This window comes from Tachypleus tridentatus, unplaced genomic scaffold (assembly GCF_004210375.1).
Source record: "Tachypleus tridentatus isolate NWPU-2018 unplaced genomic scaffold, ASM421037v1 Hic_cluster_1, whole genome shotgun sequence".
Lineage (NCBI taxonomy): Eukaryota > Metazoa > Arthropoda > Merostomata > Xiphosura > Limulidae > Tachypleus > Tachypleus tridentatus.
In genome coordinates this window covers 26473660-26489650 of record NW_027467777.1, presented here as the reverse complement: position 1 = coordinate 26489650, position 15991 = coordinate 26473660, and the positions used below count along the sequence as shown (strand labels likewise).

Genomic DNA, 15991 nt, shown 5'->3' with positions numbered 1-15991 from the left:
ATGTTCAATTCTTTCTTAGCTGTATTCACACACGCTTTCTAACTTTAGAGTTCTTGTACAATAAAATCTGTCATTTTTTCATATTGCATATACATCTACGTAACCTGCCATAATGTAGCTGTAAATCACTGAAAACCAACACTATCATAAATAAACGTAAAAAAGATTCGATTTTCAAGAGGTGTATATAAATCTGGACTTGGCAAACAACACATAATTATGTAATAAGTTCTTTTATAAACAATAACTAACTATAGGAGTCGTGTGTCCCCACCGTAACAACCTAAGGAACGTTCCAGGATACACGAAACAATTACATGTATGTGTTATTGAGAACATTTAAGTGGTAAATAAAGTTTCTCGGCTCGATATGGCCAGGTGGTTAAGGCGCTTGACAAGTAATGTGAAGGTCGCAGGTTCGAATTCCCATCACGGCTATGCGTAGAAACTTATTTGATTAGAAGTACGTATGTAAATCCTCAGTGGCGCAATTGGTTAGCGCACGGTTCTTATAAGACAGTACTTGTGAGGTAGACCGGGGTTGTGAGTTCGAACCTCACCTGGGGAATGTAGATTTTGCCCCCCAGTGGCTCAGCGGTATGTCTACTGACCAACCACGCCAAAAAACCGGGTTTCTGGTGAGGTAGAGCACGGATAGCGTTGTGCTTAATTCAAAACAACAATAGCTTTTCGTGAAACCTTCTGAAACAAACGAAACTTTAAATTTTGTGTGTGTACGTGCGTGTATCACAGTTTGAAAATAAAATCTATAACTATTAATTGTTTTCAAATCACATAGTTTTTATAACTAGGTTTATTCAAAAGATACACATTTATTAATTTGTTTTTGATGCTTCTTTAAAATGTAGTCTATGTGGAGTCGTCACAAAAGCTACTTGACTGTAATTGGCCAAACCGATTCAAAGGTGAAAGTTGTGAAGATCAGGCAGCATGCTTGAGTTAGGATATAATTTGTAAGTGTAGTCATTGAAATTTGTATTTAATGTTAATCATTTGATTCTTGTTAATTAATTTTTTTTTTAATCACCACAATAATATATTATTAATCTGCTATTACTAGAATATCTTCATTATGCGCACATATTTGATACTTAAACTTTGAAGAAAAGATTATGACTTAGAATCCAATTCAAACTGAATGAAATTGGATGTCTTATTCGATTTCGAGCCAAATTTAGCTATCTGGAAACAGAAGTGACACAACAGCTTGTTATGTATATATAGACTTCTTGTAACCAGGCTTAGATTTAATTATAATTTTAAGTTGTAAATGTACATATTGTAATTCATAAGTAATAAAGCGCGAGGGAAGTTGAAACAATGTGATAAAAATGTAGTAGTTTCACTGTGTCGGTATTTGGGTATTGATGTTGTTAAATACCCAGGAGGGTCAGGTACATTTGACCTCTTCCTCCCTCCCGAACGATTATAGCGTCTGTCTTTAGGGTTTTTTTTTTTTTTTAAGCTTTGGGCCAGAGTAAAAGTATAACATCAAACTCAGGCCCATTTCAGGGCTCAGTCCATGCATGGACGAACAAGAAGTTTTTTTGTGTTTTTTTTTTCCTTTTATTATTTCTCTTGTGTTTTTTCTTCATTTTTTATTTTTTATTTTTTTGTATTTTCATATATATATATTTTTTGTATTTTTCTCCTTTTCTTGATAGAGAGAATGCTACTACTACTTGTAGTAACACACACACACACAAAAAGAAAGTAATAATAATTATTATTATCCAATACTTGAATAATAATTCAAAAAAGAGAAAAAAATAATGATTAAAAAAAGAAAATAATAATTATAATAATAAAAAACAAACAAGGACTAAGTGTCTAGTGCATAGTGGCCAGCTTGTGTTACATTTCTTAAATATATGTTAAAAGGGGAGAGGTATTTAGGACCATTTACATCATGTACGTGATATCTGTCGAGATCACACATTAAGTCATTTTTATGCCAATTCTTATTGAAATATTTTAGAGAATTATGCAAGAGTCTTTCAGATATTGTGTCTATGTTTGCATACTTGTGCATGAATGTGGTTGAGGTGCTACGTGGTACTTTATATGGTGAAGTTAGTACTGAATTTTGTATACGTTGAAGTTTCTGTTCATGTGTGGGTGCTATGTTAATCCAGGCAGGTGATGCATATTCTATTGTTGGTCTAATGTACGTTTTGTAGATTTTAAGTATGTTGTCTGGTGATGTTCCTTGATTTTACCTGAAAGACTTCTTGCATAGTTTGCCCTTTCCAGATTCGTATCAGAATATTTTTAATATGTGGTAACCACGTTAATTTTGAATCATAGGTTAGACCTAGAAATTTAGCAGAAGTAGCAGTCAGTAAAAGTGATCCATTCATATAGAGTTTTGGTGGATCTTTTTTCAGCTTATTCAGTCTGCTGAATAATATGACTTGGGTTTTTGGAATATTAATTTTGATTCTGTATTTCTGGCAGTATTCTTCGATGTTATTTAGGACTGGTTGTAGGTTCGTTGCTGCTATTGACGGAGTGGGGCACTTTTCCAGACTGCTACATCGTCAGCGAACTGTGATGCATAACCTAAATTTAGGTCCGACAGAGGCATATTACTCACGAACATGATAAATAATATAGAGCTAACAACCCCTCCCTGCGGGACTCCTGCTTCGGGTGAAAAGGACCCCGAGTGAGCCCCATTTACATTTACTTTACACATTCTGTTTTCCAGGAAGTTGGACAGCCAGCGAATAGTTTCCTGGGGTAATGCCATTTCAAGTAATCTATGACGTAAGCCATTATGCCACACTGTGTCAAAAGCTTTCAATGTCGAGAAAGCAAGCTACAGTGCATCGTTTTGTTGAAGCTGTCGGTAATTGATTCTGTAAGTCGAATCAGGTGGTCTGTAGTTTGGCGGTTTTTTTCGAAATCCGTTTTGAATTTCTGGTAATTTTGAATTTTCTTCTAAGTAAACTGACAGACGATTACTAATTATCCTCTCTGATACTTTGCCAATACAACTGGTTAAGCTAATCGGGCGGTAGTTGTTTGGTTTATTCGCTGTCTTTCCTTCTTTCTGGAACATTAATATTATTGCTTCCTTCCAAGAAACGGGGATATATCCTGCTGATAGTGAGAGATCAAATAACGCTGTTAGGTGTTCATATAATCTCTGAGTGCCTTGTTTTAGGAGGATAGTAGTTCCACTGTGTCGGTATTTGGGTATTGATGTTGTTAAATACCCAGGAGGGTCAGGTTCATTTAACCTCTAAGGATAGTAATAATTAAAAGTTTGTTTGTTTTGAATTTCGCGCTAAGCTACTTGAGTGCTATGCGCTCGTCTCCCCTACTTGAGCAGTGTAAGACTAGAGGGAAGGCAACTAGTGATCACCACGACCGCCAACTCTTGGGCTTATCTTTTATCAACGAATAGTGAGATTGATCGTCACCTTATAACGCCTCCACGGCTGAAAGGGCGAGCATGTTTTGTTCGACGGAGATTCGAACCCGCGAACCTCAGCCAGGCCACTAACCTTACCATTTAGGGCTTAAGATAATTTGAATTAGGTTGGTTAAGAATCCCAGTGGTAGTGATACTATATTAACAACAATTAAATGAATAGCATATATTGCCTATAATATTTACAGGGCCATTTTTCTATAGTTTTATGATTTGAATTTTGTAAGTTTAGTACTTGTAATTAAACCATGAATTATGATGTTTTTGCTTCATGCCTGAGGTCTAACAAATAGCTTAATATTTACTATTAAATATTTGTACTGACAGTACAATAATGTTTGATACTTAGAAGTTTTTACAATGTTAATAAAGTGTTTATTTTCTTACTAACTTATAATAGTGTTTGTGAGGTTTATACAGTTTTTAAAGGCATTCTCTGTTGATGTTAATCATTTTAATATTTTTGTATCATTCTGCATGAAACTTAATTATTGTATTAGTTTTTGTAGTATTAGTTGGAAGGGTTTCAGAAGTGAATAAAAATTTAATTAAGTAGTAAGAAGAGTATGTTATAAAGTATACATCATTTGATTAGAATACCCATTATACTTTAAGTTTATCAGTGTCTTATTTTGGGACCTATGATATTTATGTGTTTCAAAAGCTTGTTTATATACTTCCAGGGGTACTGTGTGGGTTTAAATGGGGAAACCTTGACACTTGCAAGTTATAACTTTTCTTTCATTAATGATGCATTAGTAAAGGCAGAAATGGAATATCAGTAATCATAACTCAAAACAAATTAAATAAAAAATGCTGCATTGACTGAAAATATCTCAGGGTACAAGCTACAGTGTGGGATCATAATATGTACCCTAGGGTTTTGAGGTGACTAAAGAAATAGGACCCACATTGCAGTGGGGATACACCATATATCAGTCTTAATCTCCATTTGCCAGTCTCACATAAGAAATAAAGAGTAGGAATAGATATAGAATTAGAAATTAGGAGAGAGAGAGAGGTGTGGGTGCTCAAGTCCATAACTTCCCACATGGTTTTGAGTTATAGCAAACAAGTATAATTAGAGGTTTAGGTTTGCTGTTTTTAATGCAGTCGTTCCTTCTGATTTTACACATTTCACTATTTAACTTCATTAAAATGTATTTAGTTTCACTAATACATATTAATGATTGTGATAAAATACTGACAGAAACAGGTTGTACATTCATGTTGCATAACTAAAGTTTAGTGTAAAATTTTATAAAATCCAAAAAAAATGAAAATCAAACAAATTCAAATGTTTAGAAAGACTTGAGACCTACTACAGCAATTACTGTGATGATAAGATGATGCTTTTGAAAAAGTCTTTAATTTAAAAGGTTTAATGAGTGAACATGAATTTGAAAAATGTTTTTCACTGACAAGATCAACAGGAGAGGAGTTTTATTTGTGACACCTTTGCTATTTTTCTTATAAGAGCAAATAAAATTAATTAGCTTATTAAACTACACTCTATGATTTTAAAAATTTAAGAATGGGTTTCTCATGGTGAAAGATACTATCTCAGGACATTCATCATAAGTATGGTCTTTTACTGTCTTTTCATGATGACAGCAGAATTTTGGGAGCAAGTCAACTTGTCAACTAAAATTAATCAGAATTGGTCTCTGTTGGTACTAAGTTTTGTAGTCAGTGAACAAATTCTCAATATCTTGTGTATATGTGAACAACTATTTCTGTCCTTATCATGAAGCTAGAAACAATTAAGGAATGTTATGGAGAAAAAAGTATTTAAATGTGATTGTTTGGAAAGTTTTGAACATTCTGTTGTGTATTTGATTTGGGGGGGGAAGGAAGTGAGTTTCTTCTGGAAGTTGAATTTTATGTTTGAGAAGTAAGAGGATTTCTTTCAGTAGGTATGGAAAAACCTACATTACATCATACATATAAATAGAATTGTATTATTAGGGTATTTGTCTCAGTTTACATCATACATATAAATAGAATTGTATTATTAAGGTATTTGTCTCAGTTTGGGATGACAGTATTGTTTGTTTATTAAATATAACCTTCCAGTGGCTACAAATAATTCGTGGTCTGTGTCGAAATGACTTCAAGATTCTCTCTTCACGTTATTGTAGAATGTATTTTAGTGCTACTTGCATGCTAAACAACTGAGAGAACTGTTCAGAACTGCAAAATGTAATTGGTTACCTTCAGGCAGCCCCCCGCTAGTACAGCGGTATGTCTCCGGGATTTACAACGCTAAAATCAGGGGTTCGATTCCCCTCGGTGGGCTGAGCAGATAGCCCTTTGTGGCTTTGCTATAAGAAACACACACAAACCTTCAGGCAGTGTTTACATTGATTAGGATTATGCAGTATAATCAAAACTATAACTAAATCAATTGTCACTATAATAATAAACTAATTGCAAATAGAGATAACAACTTTCTCTATTTTTGGTAATTATATTTATCCAAGTAATAAAATGTTACTTTGTTTGCTGCTGAGTACAAAGCTGCATACCTGACAAATTAAATCATGAACATCAGATAATATAAAACTTTTAATTATAAATATGCTTTAATGTCTAGTTTATTAACATGCATGGATAATAAAGTTCAGTTCAATTTTGAATATAACTCATAAGGTGCACTTCAACTGAACTTAGACTGTATGATTAACCCATCCCCATGATTCAATCCTTCCATTCATGAAGTAATCCTTGTAGCTCTTTGAATACTTTTGAATAAATACTATCCTTTCTTACACAATAAGAACAGGATTGTAACAGAAAGTGAGGTGACCTTAACTTGTGTACAGATTGTTTGCAAGTCCATTGATAACAATATTTTGCTTTCTCTCATCCAACCTTTCTATAACCTGGCAAATGGGATTTTAAAACTCTTTGGATGCTATCATTGGATTAATCTGACTTGACATTTAAAGCTGTTTGGTGCTACAGGTAATTCACCAACGGTGTTGCAAAACATTTCCTTATGGTGCAACAGTTGGGACCCCACATGACCTTGTAATTTCACACTGGTACTGGGTGTGCATACATCACTAGAAAGAATGTAATGCTCTATAACACACATTTTATTGTTTCCCAGTATCACTGAAATAACAAAAAAATTATTTTGCTGTTTGTAAAATTTAAACTGTAGATCTATTCCTGTAATTCAAAACTTTAAGTTATGGTTCTTGTTTCTGTTGAGAACCAAAGGAGTTACTTTGTATTAATTTGTAAATTTACTGCTCTGAGGAACTTTTTTGGCATGCTAATAGTATTTTATTTATAAAACAGATTAAGCTTGTAATATATTTAGACTAAATTTCTGATTTAATATAAATGTGCTCTTTTGCTTCCACAGTTTCTAAATGAAGATGAAATGAATTTGACTTTGAAAAGTTTTTGTGTATTCCAAGTGTTATAAGATATTATGTTAAATTATTATAATATTTTAAAATTATTTCACATACAATTAGATTGTCGTTTGCCTTTTTTTAACCATTAAAAATGTTTAATGTGATCGTTTCACTATTGCTCAAGAAAAGTCAAAGCAAACCTTAGAATAAACATTAGTATGAAAGTGGTTTTTCTTACATTAAGAAGACTTTTCATTTTTAAGAAACATTTATGCCATCCAAGTCCAGCTCTTATGCAGTTCCTGAAGAGCAGTACACCCATGAAACCATAGGAAGAACAGGTATGCATTGATTCATACAGTTTTGGAAATTAAGTTTTGAAACTGTTTGAAAGGCTATTTGTTCTTCAATAGAAGCATAAAATCTGTTAACTCGTATTCATGTGTACTGACCTAAGGTCATAACTATTTATTTAGTGACAAGTTCATGGATAGCACTGTTGGTTGATTGGCATGTGCCCACCCTGTCTTTGCCACGACACACCCTTGGTGGCCGTAGTGATCCGTGTTTCCTCAGGTTGTGTAATCACTATTTGTTCTCTCTACCTCATTGACCAGCTGCCCTCTGGGGAAGCGCTGATATTGATAGGAGGGGTCGCTCTGTAGAGCGTAAGCTCTCTGATCACAACCTTTCTCTTTTCAATACTGGTTCTTCTACTTATTTTCACGCACCTAGTCAATCCTTTACTGCTATTGAAATTTCAATTTGCTCCTCTTCATTATTCTCCCAATTTTCATGGAGGGTTGACAATAATCCACAAGGCAGTGATGATTTTCCAATAATCTTGAGAGATACTGGCCATGGTCGAAGCCACACGACCAGCGTGCCCCAGTGGAAGCTGGATCAGGCAAACTTGCCCTCTTTCACTGCTCTCGGAGAACTTAATCCTGCCATTGTCTGTAAACCGTCAATAGATGACTCTGTGGCAGCAGCAACTGACTATTATACAAGCAGCTGCTCAATGTATTCCTAAAACCTCGACACGTTTTCCACTATATCCTTGTTCATGGTGGAACCTGCCTGCTACATGGAACAGAAGGCTCAAAAATTGGCCTGGGATACTTTCTAAAGATATCCCACACTCTCGAACTGCATTGCTTTTCAGCGTCAAAGCCAGAAGGATTCTTAAAATAAGTTCAGAACTGGCATATCTTCTACCAACTGTTCCAAACTCATGTGGGACAACATTTAAAAGTCAATATAATTCTGTCCCCTCTCGATCTTGTTGTCTGATGGCCAAGAAGTAAGTAACTGATACCCTGAGCATCACTGATACTCTAGGTTAAAGCTTTTGCTGGGTATCTAGCACTTCTGCTTGTTCCTCTACCATCAAGATTTGGGCAGAGCAATCACCTCTTTACTTTCAAGGTGATTGTCTCTATAACTATAATTGTCCCTTTACACTGGTGGAACTGAAACTGGCCCTTCATTAGTCTGGCAGTACATCGGTTGGACCTGATGATATACACTATGACATGCTAAACCATCTATCTACTGGTTCTCTTGCTGTTCTTATGATTATTTTTAACTGGATCTGGCAGGAAAATGTTTTCCTGATGCCTAGTTCCAGGCTATTGTCCTACATTCTCTAAGCTTGGGAAGGATCCCACGATTCCTTCAAACTACCATCCAATTGCTTTGATGAGCTGTCTATGTAAGACCTTGTAGAGGATGGTTAATGCTTGTCTTGTTTGGTTCCTCGATTCAAACAATTCACCCACCCAGTGTGGATTTCGGTGACAGCACTCCACCGTGTTCCGCTTGATACGACTTGAAATGTCAATCAGAGAAGTATTTCTCAAATGACAACATCTTGTACCAATATTCTTTGACATTGAGAAGGCTCATGATACAATATGGAAGTATGGCCTTTTGCAAGACCTCCATATATATGGGTTACGTGGCCATTTTCCATTTTTATTGAACAATTTTAATGTGGACAGGCGATTCCAAGTTTGTGTGAGTTTAACACTTTTCCGTTCTTTTCTTGGGAGTCCCTCAGGGCTGTGTTCTGAGTTTCACACTTTTCAGAATAAAAATTAATGCCATCACTGAACAACTCTCTCTCATTACTACAAATGGGCTCTATGTCGATGATTTTCATTTCTCACATCAGTTGTCGAGCATGAGGTATTATTGAACAGCAGTTATAGACTGTTATAAAATCAAAATAATTTTTCATATTTATCCTTCGATAACATTGCTGTATCCACTGGTCAGCCCATCCCACCAGTCCCCAAATATGACCTTACTTTAATGTAGACACTCCTGATTGGAAATACTGTCTGCTATTTGCTGAACATTAAAACATTTGCTGCTATCATTAAACTTTTGTTCTTGAGAATAATTGCATGAGTGATAGAAACGTTGTACTTGTTTTTAAAATATTCCTTCTTGCTGTAAAAGGTGTAACTTGTAATAATATTCTTATAGCAGTGTTGGTATTATGAATACTTATCACATTTTCAAGCAGTTATCCCTTTTTATGCACTTGTTAAGAGCAGAATGACTTTATAACACCCCTATTTGGAAAGTTTGAATTAGTTATCTATGTTTTTCCACTTGTTAACAGATTTCTTAGAATTCTTGTACCATTACAAGCAGCACAGTGGTATGTCTGTGGACCTTTAATGCTAGAAAATTGGTTCTGTGTTCTGATACACATGGTTGGTAAAGCAAAGATAGCCTATTGTGTATATCTGTGCTTAATTACAAACACATAAATACTTAAAACTCAACAAAACATTTAGTTTCTGAACAAAATTTTAAAAATTATACAACAGACAAAATTGAAATTCAAATAGAAATAACAAATGTTGAGGTGCAGTTAGTTCACATGTATTGTTTCTTTAAAATAAAAATGTCTTAAGCATAAAATAATGCATATAATATTATTAAACTTGGCTCTTCCAAAATGATTTTTTGCTACAAATTTAGATGAAAATTGAATTTTAAAAGTGTTTGTCCTAAAAGAAGATTTTGATTAAGTTCTAACAACATATATAGAAATTAATAAGCATCCAGAAAATTCACTCTTAAAAAAACCTTGCATATATATATTGTATTATAATAACAACATGTAATTGTTTTTTGCCTGTTTCTTTTTATTTTCTTATTTGTGGTAGACAGACATCCATATTCACAAATAATGTTATCCTACAAGTAAAGTGTGTGAAAATTTGATGAAATATATATAGAGTTGATATTTCAAGTCACAGTCTTAAACTTATAACATTTGAATTCATGTTTTGAAACTTGTTTACAAAACTTCCTTGTAAACAAAATTTTCAACATTTGTGTATAGTAACAGAGATATGATATTAGTTTAGTGATTAAGTATGACTTGTTTCGAGCTTTCTGAAGCTCACTGTGATAGAAAATTGGCTCAGTTATGTGCAAACCTAACTGACAGCTGTCTGTTTTTTTTCAAATTATGTTATTGTGAGGTTTATAGTGTTTTTATATTTAATAACAACAACAAAATAAAAATTAAACTACTTCAAAGTCTCTGTTGGTATGTAATTATTATTTAAGTATTGCATAAGAAATATTTAACACCAAACTTAAAAAACTGAGTAACAGTATGTGCTAGTGAACAAATTCTGTGCTGTGTCTTTTTGTGTAAGTATTAAAATTCATGTGTGGATTAAAGGTAAAAAAGTAGTTGTAGTTTTGTGTTTTCATTTTTTATTTCAGTTAAAAAAGTATTATATTTTTTGAGAAAAAGAGATAGAAAAAATAACAGTTTCTATTTAATATATATTAATTAGAGCATAACCCACAATTTTATAACTTTGATCTACATCTACATATTCAGAGTAAATGAAGGTATTATTGGGATATAATTTTTGAGATGCAAAATCTTTGAAAATGTAGAATAAGTCTTTTTTATAATCAATTACTTGTGTTGAGCTGTATCTCACGTTTAAATGTTTTAATGTCGTGTTTTTAGATAATCACCCAGATAAGTCATGATTCCAGCCTGTCTGAAAGTTAAAGTTGGATTATACACTCCTTTCTTACATGTGGTAAAGCAGAATTTTGCATTATATCAGTGGTGTTGTGCCATGACCATCTGCACAAACATAAACAAGCTTCAACATGCTGGGCACTATCTGTGTGAATATCTGATAAGATTCCATGATTTTGAACATATGTTAGGACACTCTTGTAAGTGGAATGTAAGTTAATTTCTATAGTTTTTAGTATCTGCTTAGATTCATGTAGCTTTAAAAAGTTTAAACATTTCAAGTGACTTGTCATTCAGTTTGCTGAAAAATTTTTGGTACCATTCAGCAGTTTAATTTAACCAGCATTTATTTATTACCATATTAAGGTAAGTAAAAACCAACATTAGCCAAAATGAATAGTGATATATATATATACTCTTCAAAAAAGAAACGCAAAAGGGATATTTTTGTTATTTTAAAGAGAAATATATGTAATAACGTTACAAGCTCAGAGTATGTGATGTTACACGTGTTAAGGCACTGATTGTCAGACCAAAATGATTTTTCACCAAAACGCATTTGTGTCCAATAAATTTGTTTGAGAGATCTGCATGTTCTGCAAGTGCAACATGTGCAAAATCCCTATAAATGCGACGGGTTCTCAGTTTCCATAGCTCAGTGTTAAGCCACTTTGACACAATACAGTTATACCAAACTGACTTAAGCACAATGCAACAACAGCATTGGTCGCTTGGAAGCAGGCAAATCTCGATCCGATGTTGCCAGAGCTGTGAATGTCCACTCAAGCACCATCACAAGGCTATGGAATCGTCACCAACAACATGGATCAACTTGTGACCATCCACGATCTGGCAGACCTTGTGTGACCACGCCCGCAGAAGATCGCTACATCCGGTTACGTCACCTTCGGGACAGGACCACCACTGTGACGTCTACTGCCTCAACCATACCAGGGCTGCGTAAGATTTCCGATCAGACCGTACGCAACCATCTACGAGATTCTTAGGGCCCATGTGAAACCCATCATCATGGTGAACGTCAACGATGTTTTCAACATGACAACGCCCGTCCTCCCACAGCTCGACTCACTACTGTCTTCTTGAGACACCACAACACCACAATGTTCTTCCCTGGCCCTCCAAATCACCAGATTTAAACCCCATCGAACATCTTTGGGACGAGTTGGACCGACGTCTGCGAGAGGTGACAACCTCAACTGCAGACTCTACCTCTGCTTGCAGCTGCTTTGCAGGCTGAGGTGGACAGCCATTCCACAGGATGTGATTCATCATCTCATCGCTTCCATGGGCAGGAGATGCCAAGCAGTTACTGATGCTCACGGGGGGCATACTCATTATTGACGTTGAGTGACGTTAAACTTCAACTAGTGAGCATGAACTTTGCCTTTGCAGCCTTTGGATGTTCAGCAGTGAATGTGCAAAGTTTCACACGTCATACAGAACTACCGGAATAAACTTGTTAACAATGTGTCTCAAATTTTGCCTTTTGTGTTTCTTTTTTTGAAGAGTATATATATGTAAATAGACCAAAATTTCCATGTTAGTCACATACCACACTCTCTGAGTTATTTATTGAGTCATGGAAGTTTAAGTTGTCTTTATTAATAATTAAGTAAAGCAGGTGAAAGTAATTTGCTTCAGTTTAAATTATCTAAGTTTTGAATAAGGCTGAATAGGAAATGAGATTTCTTTCCATATGTATATTTTAATTTGAAGTACATTTTCATGTTCCTGTCTTATTAATAAGTGAACGTTGTTTTCACTTTTTTTATCTTCAGTTTAACATTTGTGAAGAATAGATGCAGATGACTTAATACAGAGAAAAGAGATGGAATTTAGAAATAAATATAATACATTGAATAGTTATATAGTTTAAAGTAACATTTAGGGTGGCTTAAAGCTATGAAATAGGTTAAAAGTAATTTATCAAAATAGTTTATTAAAAACATAAAATAAGCACAACAAGGTGCCATTTGTTCCTAGAAGGCTGTAGTTAAATATCCTTATCTGAGAAAGTGCTGCCCTCTACTAGTGATAACAATAACTCATTTCATAAACCAATCACAATTATAAAAACAAGTTTTGCTGGTATCTTGACATTTTTCTTTAAATTTAAATCATTATGCCCTCTTGTGTTCACAATATAGAAAAGATATTACAAGCTGTTATCCTACTAATCCCATGGATAATTTTACATACTTCAATAAACTAACAGTGTATTTGGCACATAATAGTAGAATTAACATGTTAACTAGTGGTTCAGGCATGGGAACTCAATTTGTAATATACAGGTTGCAGGTTTGAATCCCTGCTACCAATCATGCTGATCCTTTATTTGCTTTAGGAACAAGATATCTGTATGTAATCTTTCTTGGCTAATACAAAATGTCTGAACATGTATAAAAAAAAAAAAGATGACATATAAGCATTGTTTAATGAAATTTAGTCAACTTATTCAACTTTGGTAGTGAGGAAAGCTGTAGAATACTAGTAAATAAAAACTGATGGAATTTTGACAAGCCGTAGTTTTAGCTTAGTTTGTTATATACATAGATCAAACTGAAAGAAACTTAAAATTTAGAATGAAAAAAAAAAGACCAACTAAAATGTTGGGGACAAAAGGTAATTCCTACATTATGTGAACATCCATATTATATCACTTGTATCATACATTGGAAAAGAACTGTTATTTTGATCAACTGAATGAAATAACAGCTGGAAATATTAGATAATATACAACAAAATGAAAGTGAAAGTAATAATAAATAAAGATAAAGGGTTGGCAAGTCAACCAGTATATGAATGGCATGTTTTTCTGAAAGTTCAGTGTATAAATTAAGTACTTATGTGATAAGTGGCTTTTTTTATATTTATACATAGTATAGTACCTGGTTTCAGACTATATAAACTTTCAGAGAAACGTTGATCACTTGAGTGCCTTATTTAAACTGCATCCTTATTATTTGTGGAGTTCCTGAGAGTCGGTGCTTGGGCTTTTGTTCTTTCATATTTACATTAATTATATTGATAGAGGCATGTCATGAGAGTTTACTGTTATATTCAAAATTTAATTAGATTACTTTTATTATCATGGTAAATAAACTTGGTAACAAAACTTAGCTTGTAATACAAATTTGGAAACTATATAGTTTTAATTTGCTAGTTTTATAAGACAACATTTAAAAATGTCTTCAATTTTCCATTGTTTCAGAATTGTGATATTTTACCTTTAAGTATTTCCCCTTTTATTATTTATTTACCACATCTACAAGAAGTACAAAATTTAACATAAGTTGCTCATTATAATATTGTTATTACTCAGACAGAGTATAATATTTATAGCCTACAATCTTATTTGATTACAGAGTGATAAACTAGAAAATCAAGTCCCTTTAGCCACACACATTACACATTTTCTCTTTCACAAGCTTCCAATATTTATTCTTGTTGATATTTAAAACTGTATTACTTATAACCAATAGAAATCCAAATATTTAATCTAACACACTGCATATTATGTTACATTGTTTTCTGTATAGCAGTTTGTCTATTTTGCTTTGTCTAACATAGTTTGTCTAACATACATTCATTCAGTGTATGTTAAGAATGAAAACCAGTCCAGACTTTCATGTTTGTTTATATGTGAACTCTGACGAGCTTCTCCAGTAGACAACCTACCTATTGATTTTTGACTCCAAATCCTATGATTGTAGTTGTTAACTAATTATCATTTCTTCACATACTAATTACTCATGTCTTGTTTTTTTTACAATTTACTTAGTGGTTTACTTACTGCAATCTTTTATCTTACCTTTTTTTTGATATTACAGAATTTGATCTGAACAATGACCTCGACCTGTGAGGTAACTTTCAGATGTAGAGTGCACACCTTATATTAAATATTAAACTGCAAGCAAATGAATTCTAAGTCTGTACGAACTGTTTTACTCAGAAATACTTTGTAATTTATAATTTTGTGGCATCCATTCAGTGTTAAGTCACAAAGAAAAAAAAGAAATTCAATCCAGATTGGACAGAGAACATTATCTACTATTTGTTTTGTACATACTCTGAACAGTGGTGTCTGTCCATCTGTTCATCTCTTTCCTGTTCATGACAGCCACTTCTCGTGTTGAGTGTGAAAAGCTACGGAAGAAGGCAAAGTTCAATATTTACTATTTAAATAACATTATAACAGGTATGAATAATGTTGACAACAAACAGGATATTCTACACTAACTAGTTATGAATAAATAACTCTTTGATTCAAACATTAACATGTGATGTAACGATATGTTATTGTTGAGTGGTTCTTAACATGACTGAAATACTCAATCATTACTTGTTGTAATTGTTGGTATAAGGAGATATAAAGAATATAGGTTCAGAAAGTTTGATTAATAACAGCAAAATATACCAGTCATTGAAATTCATACAGAATTTTGTCTAATGAACAATTAATGTTATGTTTAAAGACATTAAAGTCATTTGTTGAAACACTACACACAGAGATAAAGAGAACTTTAAAATGGATTGTTTGAAAAAAACTGTTTGGTATTCTATTTGAGATGTTTACCAACTCTAGGTTCCAGTTACATACAAATAATTTGAACATATTTAATCCTATCATTTGGTTACCATTAGATAAAAAGTACCATGTTTTATATATTTTAATATAATTCAGTTCCCATATGGTACAACACTTATTGTACAGAGTTACAACGTTAAAATCAGGGTTTAAATTATTCTCAGTTAACACAACAGATATGGCTTTATTGTTATACTTGAAAAAAATGCTTATTTTACAATGTATTTTTCAACAAATTATTTATTAATATTTTTATTTGGTTATTTTGTACTTGATATAAAGTTACTAGTCCTGATTTTATTTAAATATTGACTTTAGATATTACATTATCATTTGTCGTGTTAAATGTTGAGTTTTGTTTACAGTTGTATTCATGGTTAATGGTTTGTTTTGATTTACAGAATTCTACCAAATATACTGCAGTATAATTATCTGAAATAACTTGAAATTACTGGTTCAAGTGTTAGTGGAAACTATAAGAAGAACGAAAGGAAAAAGAATTTCTGTTTGTCTACCCACAT

General features: G+C 33.2%; 1 non-coding gene across 1 annotated transcript; it reads left to right on the top strand.

Moving 5' to 3' along the window:
- Positions 1 to 476: 476 nt before the first annotated feature.
- On the top strand, positions 477 to 568 carry TRNAI-UAU (transfer RNA isoleucine (anticodon UAU)). The gene is given in 2 exon segments: positions 477 to 514; positions 533 to 568. It is a non-coding gene; the product is annotated as a tRNA-Ile (tRNA).
- The last annotated feature ends 15423 nt before the right edge of the window (positions 569 to 15991 follow it).